Below are 12,060 nucleotides of genomic sequence, written 5' to 3'. Positions count from 1 at the left end.
AAAGTCGGTAGCGGGAATTGAATAGAAGGACTTTGTCCCCTTTGTGCAAGGCCTTTTGTCTAATTCTCTTGTCATGGAGTAATTTCGTTATTTCTTTGTAAATCTTTGCATTCTCATAAGATTGTAGTCGGAATTCCTCCAACTCTTGAATTTGAATCATCCTCTTTTGACCACTCAATTTGAAATCAAGATTAAGTGCTCGGATTGCCCAAAAAGCTTTGTACTCCAATTCGATTGGCAAATGACATGCTTTTCCATAGACAAGCTTGTAAGGGGAGGCTCCTATGGGAGTCTTATAGGCCGTCCTATAAGCCCAAAGAGCATCATCAAGCTTTGTGCTCCAATCTTTCCGGGTCTTGTTCACAACTTTCTCAAGGATTTGTTTGATCTCTTGATTTGAAACTTCAACTTGACCGCTTGTTTGAGGATGATATCCCAAGCCGGTTCTATGTTGAACACCATATTTGGTCAAAAGAGATGCAAGTTTCTTCTCATGGAAATGCGTACCTCCATCACTTATGATTGCTCTAGGAACTCCAAATCTTAGGAAGATTATCTTCTTGAAGAGCTTGGTGACCGTTTTTGCATCATCATTTGGAGTGGCAATTGCCTCCACCCACTTTGAGACGTAGTCTACGGCCACAAGGATGTATTTATTCCCATTGGATGTCACAAAGGGCCCTTGGTAGTCGATTCCCCAAAGATCGAAGATCTCCACCTCTAGAATGCCCCTTTGTGGCATTTCGTTCCTCCAAGAGATATTCCCCGTTCTTTGACAAGCGTCGCAATGAATGATGAATTCTCTTGTGTCTTGAAACATCGTAGGCCAATAGAAGCCCGATTGAAGAATTTTTGCAACGGTCCTCCTTGCTCCATGGTGCCCACCGTAGGGTGATGAGTGACACCCTTCCAAGATTCCTTGCACTTCCCATTGAGGGATGCATCTCCGGTAGAGCCCATCACTACACTCCTTGTAGAGGTTTGGGTCATCCCAAAAGTACCTCTTTACTTCGAATAGGAATCTCTTCCTTTGGTTGTGGTTCAAATTTGGAGGGAGTACTCTTCCAAAAATATAATTAGCATAATCGGCAAACCATGAGGTGATGTGCCTTTCGAGTTGTGTTTGAATGGCCATCAAAATATCGTCGGGAAATGAGTCATTGATCGGGGTTTCTCCATTTTCATCATGAAATCGGATCCTTGACAAATGATCCGCCACTACATTCTCGGCTCCTTTCTTGTCTCTTATTTCTAAGTCAAATTCTTGAAGAAGCAAAATCCATCTCAACAACCTTGGTTTCGCCTCCTTCTTTATCAAGAGGTGTCGGAGAGCACGGTGATCCGAAAATACAATCACTTTGGATCCAAGCAAGTAGGAACGGAATTTGTCTAAAGCATAGACAATGGCGAGAAGCTCCTTCTCGGTGGTATCATAATTCACTTGGGTGGGATCAAGAGTCTTGCTTATATAATAGATGGCGTGAAGAGCTCTTCCTACCCGTTGGCCAAGAACCGCTCCAACGGCGTAGTTGCTAGCATCACACATAATCTCGAATGGTAGTTCCCAATTTGGAGGTTGGATGATCGGTGCCGAGATTAGAGCTTCCTTGATTCTATTAAAGGCTTCAACACACTCATCAGTGAATTGGAATTGGGCATCTTTAAGCAAAAGTTGAGTGAGGGGTTTCGCTATTTTTGAAAAATCCTTTATGAAACGGCGATAAAAACCCGCGTGACCGAGAAAACTTCTCACCCCTCTAACATTCACGGGAGGTGGGAGTTTCTCTATCACCTCAACTTTAGCTTTATCCACCTCGATGCCCTTTTCCGAAATCAAATGACCCAAAACAATTCCTTCATTGACCATGAAGTGACACTTTTCCCAATTTAAAACAAGACTAACATCTTCACATTTTTGCAATACAAGAGAAAGATTATGCAAACATGAGTCAAAGTCCTTTCCATAAACACTAAAATCCTCCATAAAAACTTCCATTATGGTCTCTAAGTAATCGGAGAAGACACTCATCATGCATCTTTGGAAAGTGGCGGGGGCATTACATAAACCAAAAGGCATCCTCCTATATGCAAAAGTACCATAAGGGCATGTGAAGATGGTCTTATGTTGGTCATCCGGGTGTATATGGATTTGGAAGAATCCTGAATACCCGTCAAGGTAACAAAAGAATTTGTTGGAGGCTAACCTCTCAAGCATTTGGTCAATGAATGGTAGGGGGAAATGATCCTTTCTTGTTGCGGAGTTTAATTTTCGATAGTCAATACACATACGCCAACCGGTGATCATCCTTGTGGGTATTAGTTCATTCTTTTCATTTGTCACTACCGTGGTACCTCCTTTCTTAGGCACCACTTGGACGGGGCTAACCCACAAAGAGTCCGATATGGGATATATGATTCCCGCATCAAGTAATTTCATAACTTCTCCTTTGACAACTTCTTGCATGTGGGGGTTCAATCTTCTTTGAGGTTGAATGGTAGGTCTATGGTCTTCCTCTAGATGAATTCTACGCATGCAAAAGTTGGGACTTATCCCCTTAAGGTCATCTAGACTATAACCTATAGCCTTCTCATGTTGTTTCAACACATCAAGCAATTTTACCAATTGGTTCTCATCATGTTTATCATTAACAATCACGGGTTTTGTCTTTGATTCATCAAGGTAAGCATATTTCAAATTTGGGGGAAGGGGTTTTAAAGTAGGAGTTTGTACCTCACTTTCCTCCTTTGGGGTTTCGTTGAGAATTTGCTCCATCTCCATTAGACATTCCATTCTCATAGCATATTCAACTTGTTCTTCATTCTCATCAACCTCATCATATTCAAATTCCATGATGGGTTCCTCTTGCTCTTGAGCTTTTAAAATGTCTTCTAGGATGGATTGCTCATCTTCTATGGGTTGACATGCTTCCACAAGGATGTTATGCACTAATTCGGATTGTTTATGAGTAAGTTCTTTGTTAGCTAGAGCGGCCTCAAAAAGATCCACCTCCAATTCCCAATACATATTTTTAGCCTCACTTGCTTCCAAGGCTTCCAATGCTTGCATGGGATCTTTGAAGAAAGGTATACTTAAGTGGTCCTCTACAAAACAATCTATAAGGTCCATCTTGCAAAATATCGAACAACTTGAAAACAATTAGAACAAACCTTGAGGAGTTTTACTTCCCCAAGGCAAATAAAGACACAACTCATAACAATATAAGAAAATATAAATCAAGTTAACACCGTCCCCGGCAACGGCGCCATTTTTGGTCGGACTAAATCTTTTCGGTAACTTGTCGTTAGGAGCACCTAGACCAAAACACAATTTATAACTTCACAAACAACTCTACAATTAGTAAAGAGGTAAGTAGAGGTCGGATCCCAAGGGACGGGAATTGAGATGAGATTTCTATTGAAACTAGTGGTGTCTTAGGGGTGTCACAATTTGGGTTGATGTAGAAGGTCACTAAACTAAATAGCAATGAAAGTAAATAAGCAAGATGAATAAAAAGGGTTGTAAACAATTGATAAAAAGCACTAGGGTGTCATGGGGTCATAGGGGATTCATGGGAATTTATCATACAAACATGTTCTCAAATTATAAGCAAGCAATTATTGTTGTGATGGATTGAGTTGGGTTATATCTTACAATCCTAGGAAAGTTTGGGTCCCGGAGCCGAATCGATTAGATTGTACAACACCTACAAGTCGACTTAATCTTCCCTACTCAACAACATGCATGGTCTAATGAGACTCGAGTTGGTTTATGTCTTACAAGTCTCATTGAAAAGATAGGTGATGGGTAAAAAATGCAAGGATTCATAGGCTCGCATTTCATCAAACATAACATGTGCATGAGTTGAGATCAAAACAAGCAAGCAAATAAACCATGAAAGCATATTAATTTAAGCATGAATCATTCCTCATGTTGGTTTCCAATAATTACCCATTAACCCTATCTAGGTGACTACTCACTCATTATCATGTTGATCATGCTAGCAAGGTTGTCAATCATACCAACAAAGTAAAACATGATGAATAAATGAAAGTAATTAACAATAATTAAAAAGGGATTAAGAGGATTATACCTACTAATGATTCCAATAATAAAACAAAGAATAAAAGAAGTACTTGATGCTTGATTGAGAGGTTGTCAATCTCCCAATAATAACCCAACTAATCTTCAATTACCCAAAATAAAGGATGAACAAAAGAGAGATTAAGGAAATAAAACTTGTATTAAAACTTGATAAATTGTTGATTACAAAACTAAAGAGAGATTTGATTGATATTAACTACTCTAAGAATTGGTAAGAAGAACATGCTCTTCTAATTAGACTAATGGGGTATTTATAGTGGAAATTAGGTGGATGCATTAGGGTTAACAAAGGGCTAAACTAGTAATTACACTTTTGAGATTTGAGCAGGGAAACGCCGGTATTTTTCGAAGGATGAGCATCTTTCATTGAAGCTTGAAGAAACGAAATCTTGCTGTCTTGGAATCCGTGCGTCTTAGGCACGGGACGGCCGGATTCAACAGTCTCTGCACAGGCGTCTTCAAGGGAATCCGGGCGTCTTCTGGGCTTGCTGCCCGGGCGTCTTTGGGAGAAGACGGCCGGATTGTGGAGGTGGAGGACGGGCGTCTTCCAGTCAATCCGCACGGATTGCTGGACAGCTTCACTTCTTTCTTCTTTTCTTCCTTTCCTTCATAAAATCCTTGGGGATTTCCTCGGGGATGTAAGGATCCTTTCGCGTTATTGCCCAACTACTATAATATGTACAAAGGCCATCTAATCTTGTCTCTCCTTGATGCTTGGTCATTGAATTCAATCAATTTAGTCTCATTTTGCCATGAAAATGCAAGGTTTGCACTCCTTTCCAACCAATGACACAAAACCTCAAAGAATATGCAAAACAAAGAACTAAAGACAATAAATGACCCAAATATGCACTAAAAAGCATGGGAACAAGGCTAATTCGGGGACTAAATAAGCGCTAAGTATGGTCACATCAGCCTTAGTCCATGGGTCAAAAGATACTAGTATGACACATCCTAGGGTGTCTTGAGGGTATTCTAGCAATCAAAGTCTCAAGGAGAAAAATTATCTACAAGGGTCTTACATACTCATATCAAGTTTCCCAAATAGGCATTTTCACAAAATTTTCCTAACCATGCAACTACATGCCATGATGCAACTAACATATATACAACTCTAATGCATATGCTTCTATCAACTATTATGCCATATAATCCAGATGGAAACTATTAACAACACATTGGTTCATACCGCATCAATCAAAAGATTGTCACATTGTCATTAACATATAAATAGGAGGAAGGAGATTTGGAAAGATCATACCATGCGGTCTTCTATTTACTTCATGCCTCGAATGTGGCATAGTCGACCCAATGGGATAAGAGTGACAAACAAATAAACAAACAAATATATACAATATAAACAATTCTATACTACAAAGGAAAGAACATCTTTTTGGAGTTTTTAAATTTTTAAATTTTTATGGATTTTTATGAAATTAAAAGAGACATATTTTTGAGATTTTTCGAAAATTTTCAATTTTTATGTCTTTTTGGAATATAAATTCCCATACCCCACTTTATTTTGGACATTATCCACAATTTACATGTAGGAGTAGGAATGAAAAAGAAATACATGTTTTTGGATTTTTAAAGTTTTATGGAAATTGAAGTGCAAATGCAATGATATGATATGAATGAATGCATGCTCTAACTAAATGCAATTCTATATGACATTTATAACAAATGAATGCAATATACACTACACTAGATGATGCATGCTCTAAGTAAATGCTTAGGTCACCTATGATCAAACCTCCCCAAACCGATTTAAGCACTATTTCTAGTGTAGAAATGAATAGGTTTGGTCATTAGTGATTATGCATGAATTTTAGTCTATATGCAACTAACTACATGAATCATGTGAGATATATTACAATGCAAGCTATACTATATGAACTAACAAATGTAAATGCAATATGAAATATAATACAAATGCAAGCCTAAACTATATGATATATGTATGTCGCTTCATGATTTAACCTCCCCAAACCGATTTTAAACACTATTGCTAATGTAGGAAGAAAGGGGTTTAATAATGAGGTAATTACATAAATGCAACTATACATGAGAGATAGGGAAAGAAAGGGTTCTTACAATCATTGTAGGAGATGAAGACGGTATATAGGATGCATACATAGCCATGTCATGAGCCAAATGAGAAAAGGTGAGGTTTTACAGGTGTTTTCTGTGGGATGGAGGAGCTCAAATGCAATCCACCAAACAAAATATTATAATGACTAACTTTCTACTTATAATAATAAAAAAGAATGGAAACGACATAATAAGATACTAAGAATTGGAACTGTTATAATAACAATAAGACAAAATGATAACGGTTCTTTGTTAAGCCGTTATCATATTACATATATCAACAACGGTTATTTTAAAGCCGTTGCCCTATTACAACAATTAACAACGGTGTTTCTTAAAACCGTTGTAAAAACAGATGCACTGTGAAAACTGAAAAGTTTGTGATTTTAGATTACCAATGGCATGCCCTATTATTATTGATTGTTTACCATTATTCACCTTATGCATGCTTGCACAATTACAACGATACTTATAAGAACCGTCTTAGATTATGCAACTCTAAAAATAAATGAAATTTCAAAGGTTTTAATAATAGAATGACCGATGGTGAACAAGTCATCTTTGCCGTCGTCGCCGTCATTAATCTTTATAGCTTAAAAATGGTAATCGCATTTTCATATCTACTGGCTTATATATGGGTCGTACTTGGATGATTGATGGTGAAATTGGTGATCCCATTTATAATGATGGAATTGCTGAATTTTACAATTTCGTTAGTGAAAATTTCCACCCTTACTCATCAATCCCTTGCCCTTGTAATAGATGTGGTAATATTAGGGTTTTGCCTATCCCAGATGTCAAAATACACTTAAAAAAGAATAGTTTCAGTAGAGATTATAGGCGTTGGATTTTTCATGGAGAATTAGAGTATGGGGATGGGGAATATGATGTAAAGGTAAATAATCATACACCTGAAGCTGCTGGTTTAGATATAGGGGATGGGGCATATGATGTGTCTGTACAAACAATCATTCACCTACACCTAAAGTTGTTTTAGCTGAGAAGTTTGCTGAAGATGATGGATTCGATGATTTTGAAGCTACCCGTGATGGGGAAATAAATGTTGATGACTTAATTGAGAAGTTGAGTCAATCTGAAATGCCTTTATTTACTGATTGTAAGAAGTATACCAAATTGTCCGCGGTGGTAAAGTTATATAACTTGAAGGGGGCAAATGGGAAAGTGATAAGAGTTTTACGGATCTTCTAGCTTTGCTATGTGACATCCTTCCTAACGGTAATGTTCTTCCGAATCGGACATATGAGGCAAAAAAAAATGATTAGAGAATTGGGCATGGAATATGAGAAAATACATGCTTGTCTCAATGACTGCATATTGTACCGTAAAGATTATGAGAAATTGTCATATTGTCCGCGCTGCTCTGTATCGCGTTGTAAGACTAAGGAAGGGATCCCAGCTATGGTGTTGTGGTATTTTCAAATAATACCAAGATTCATAAGGATTTATTTGAATGAATAAGATGCAAGAATGTTGACTTGGCATAATAGTGGAAGGATTGAAGATGGAAAGTTGAGACACCCAGCGGATGGTCAACCGTGGAAAGAGTTTGACGCTAAATATCCTGACTTCGCCAAAGAAGCAAGGAACTTGCGTCTAGCGCTCTCCACAGATGGAATGAATCCTCATGGAAACATGAGGACCCAACACAGTTCTTGGCCAGTTGTGTTGGCCATCTATAATTTGCCCCCATAGGTTTGCATGATACAGAAGTATATGATGTTGTCTTTGTTGATATCTGGCCCTCGACAACCTGGAAATGACATAGATGTGTATTTGGAATCACTTCTAGATGATCTAAAGATTCTGTGGGAAAGAGGGATACCAGTGTTTGATGGTTATAAGAAGGAAAGTTTCAATATGAGAGCTATGTTATTGTGCACAATAAATGACTTTCCGGCGTACGACGATATTTCTGGACATACTGTCGATGGAAAAGAGGCTTGCCCATTGTGTGTGTGTGTTGGGGGGGGGGGATGTTGAATCAAAATATTTGAAGCATTCTCGCTAGCTTGTGTACAGGGGAAATCGTCGATGGTTATGCCCTGATCATCATTATCGTAAGCTTCAGAAGGCGTTTAATGGGTGTCCTGAGCAACGTGGGAGTCCTCAGATTTTAAATGGTCATGAAGTGTATGAGAAAGTGAAAGGTATTGAGATAATGTATGGGAAAAAGGGACCTAAGTTGTCTACTCGTGGTTATAAAAAAAACAATGGTGTTAGAAAGGATGACACCATTGTTTTTAGACTACATGGATTTTGAGATACCTCTATTTCGGTGCAAGTGGGTTGACAACAACAATGGTGTTAGAAAGGATGATTTAGGATTCACATTAGTAAATTTTGACAAGGTTGGAAACAAGGATAATCCTTTTATATTAGCGTCACAAGGAAAACAAGTGTTTTATGTTACCGATCCTATGGATAACAAGTGGTCAGTTGTTCATTCTTGCCATCGCCGAATTCCAGATGATGAAGACGTCGAATTTGAAGGATTTGATCACAGTGTTATATCGCAATTTGGTAATGATGTTGAAAATGTTAACATTCCAAACATATATACACGGGATGATCATGATGAAGGTATTTGGGTTAATGAAGAGACTAGCAAATCCAAAAAACGTTCCCGGCAGCCGTGAAAATATCAGCAATCCAATTAAGATATCTTACTTCATGTGTAATTATTGTCTTGCTGTTATATATCAAACTGCTATTGTAAACTTTTTCTGCTGTTGGAGCGGGAGGGGTACGGAAAAATCGTATAAAACAAAATGAATTATTAAATAAAACGGTTATACCTAAACCGTTGTTCAGGACGTGTACAATTATAACGGTTCAGGCCGTTGTTATCTATATGAAAAATATGCTTTATTTCTTGGCGGTAAAATCAAACACAATGAAATACGGAGTATAAAGTAAAATGGTGATACCTAAACCGTTGTTCAGGACGTGTACAGTTATAACGGTTCAGGCCGTTGTTATGTATATAAAAATGATGCTTTATTTCTTGGCGGAAAATCAAACAACATGAAAATATGAAAGACAACGGTTATTTCATACCCGTTGTAGATAATACTAATCAATTATGGTTTCAAACAAAACCGTTGTCTGTTTGGGAACAAAATACAACGGTTTTTCTTTTACCGTGTTTATTACTTTCCAATAAACAAGGTCTTGCATTATTATTCACACATATATACTATGAGATTCCCCTCCCCTACATAATATCCTCAAACATTGAGCTTCCCCTCAACCACCAGACTACCCCATTGTCGTCGCAGTCATCGTCATCGTCGCTATTGCCGCCGCCAGATCAATCTGGATTCTCCTCTTTAAAGTAGTAATAAACCTTCCTCTCTAGAGATTTGTTTGTTATTATAAGTATGCATTGTTATTATTTGTTTATTAATTTCTGCTTTAGATATGGTCCAAAAGAGGAAAAGAAACGATGGAAATGCATCAGGCGATGACTCGGGTGATTAGAATAATTTGCAACACACTGCGGGTCGAATGCGCCACAGGGTTTCCCTAGAAGCAATAAATTCAAAGATACCTAATCCTTTACAATGGGATAAAGATATGGGGCTGCCATATGGTGAGTATGCCGGGTATTTTGCAAGTTGGATTGGTTATTGTGTAAGACAATATGTGCCTCTCGGTACGCCGCGTATCAGTGAACTAAGTAAAATACGGAACACCATGCTAATAAACAAAATAAAGGTATGTATATACAATAATAAATGTTTTTGCTGAAATTAAGTTACTACTTGATATGTGTATTAGCCGAAACACTTGTACCAACTACATTCATCATATATGCAGTTAGCTTACGTTGTCCCCGAAATGTATGATAAGTACCTAAAAAAAAGACAGGGGAAGCCCTCAGATCTTGAAAGTTAAAGATTGTTGAGCCACTTGTTCAACAAGGAAACCGGGGAGATGAACAAGAACCCACCAAAAAAGAAGTATCCGTATGTCAGTCAGGACCATTGGGATAGCTATATCGCTTATAGGCAGTCTGACATGGTTAAGGTAACTTAATAATTATAATAACTAAAGAAGTATACTTAGTTTAGTGTTTGGTCATGCTTACGTTTCTTGATACAATTTATTTGATGAAGGCTATGAGTGAGAGGAACAAGGTGAACATTTCAAAGAAAAAGACCGTCTTTTACGGCTCCCGAGGTGGTTATAGATTGATTAAGAAGAAACTTGTAAGTACATAATTCTTATAGTATTAGACTATTAGGTGATGAATGTTATATATGTTCATAGTAATCATACATATTTTGAGAGGATATCAATGTGATGAATGAATTGTAGGCAAAGCTTGGAAAATTCAGTCGTCACGACGCTTGGGTGGAAGGTCACACTCCTAAGAATGGAAACATGGAAACTGAATATGATAAGGACATCAAAGAGAAAATTTTAAGTTTGAATAAATATGTCACTCCTACCACTGGTAGTCGAAGTTATATAATTGTGAGTTGCTTAATGGTTTTATGTGTATGTAGAGGATCTGTGAGAAGGAAGTACAGGAACGAAAATGGAAGCCTGAAGGACGTGATTACATTCTTGCTAGGGCAATCAGCAAAGCAGAGCATCCAGGTCGTGTGAGAGGGGTAGGAACGCATGTTGGTATCACTAAGTATTTTAGGAAAACTACTCGACGTGGTGATGATTCCAAGAAGGTAATTTCTACTACACAGCTACAGAAAATAGCCAGGTTGATGGTGAGAATGTTGGAAACTGGGGAAAAGCCATCAGAAAAGGAGTTGGATATGGTTCAACAAGTCATAAAGGAAGCAGAGGAGGAGGAGCAGCAGCAGCAGCAGGAGGAGGAGGAGGAGGAGGAGGAAAAAGAGGTAATAATATTTATGTCTTATATAAATATACAATGTGTTATATGATTTCGAAAATCAGTACGTGTTATGTGGACAAATGTTAATGTACAGAAGGAAGCCGAGGATGACATGACAAGGGAGAAGGAAATGGGAAAGGAGACTGGAGTGGGAGCCGAGGATCAATATCAGGCAGTTGAAGAGGAAGAGGATGCCAGGAAGGCCGTGACACAGGATGAAGTGGAGGTAGTTAATGATCAGATGTTCTTCTTAACACCGAAAAAGGTAATAGCTGCTAGTTTATAATTATTCATATCATACACGTTTTTTACTTATGAAATTTATTAAAGGTAGTGAATGTACGTGTACTAATTGATTAAAGCTGACGTGAAGGGCGACTGCAATGTGGCTTGTCGTCTGTCCTATTTACAGGGGAAACAGAAAGTTGTTGTTGCAAGGGGATATGTGTTCAATTATGACCGGCTTCAGCAAGTTAAGGTTCATGAAATACCCCTTCGTGACAAATGCAGGAAAGTGGAAGTGTCCCAATTATATAAAGAGGAGTTTAGGGAAGTAAAAGTACCATTTCCTAATGAGGAGGTCACTTATTTGAAAGAAGCCCTAAGCTCTTATGTGCAATGGCCTGCCAACCTCATCAATGTTGTCATCCCCGAGGTACCTATATGCAGACGTTAATTATTACTTGTTCTTTAAATATATTAGGGTACGAATATTAACGTATCGTAAGTACTTTAATCTTTACATTTGCAGAACTTAAGCAAAGCCATGATGGCAGCTAAAGCAATTACTACTACGTTAACGAAAATTGTTGCAGTCAAGCCTGCTTATGATTCTTATTATGAATCTGTCAATATAAGAAAAAGATGAAAACTGCTTCGCTGAAGGCTTTGCACAACCTGGCTATAAAGAGGGCACCTACAGGGATGTAGTAATGATTAACATTGAAAAGGAATTTATGGGCGCAGCTGATATAGCCAGACTGGACCC

Source organism: Silene latifolia, chromosome 4 (assembly GCF_048544455.1).
Source record: "Silene latifolia isolate original U9 population chromosome 4, ASM4854445v1, whole genome shotgun sequence".
NCBI lineage: Eukaryota > Viridiplantae > Streptophyta > Magnoliopsida > Caryophyllales > Caryophyllaceae > Silene > Silene latifolia.
The sequence above is the reverse complement of the archived record's forward strand: the minus strand, read 5'-3'. Positions refer to the sequence as shown.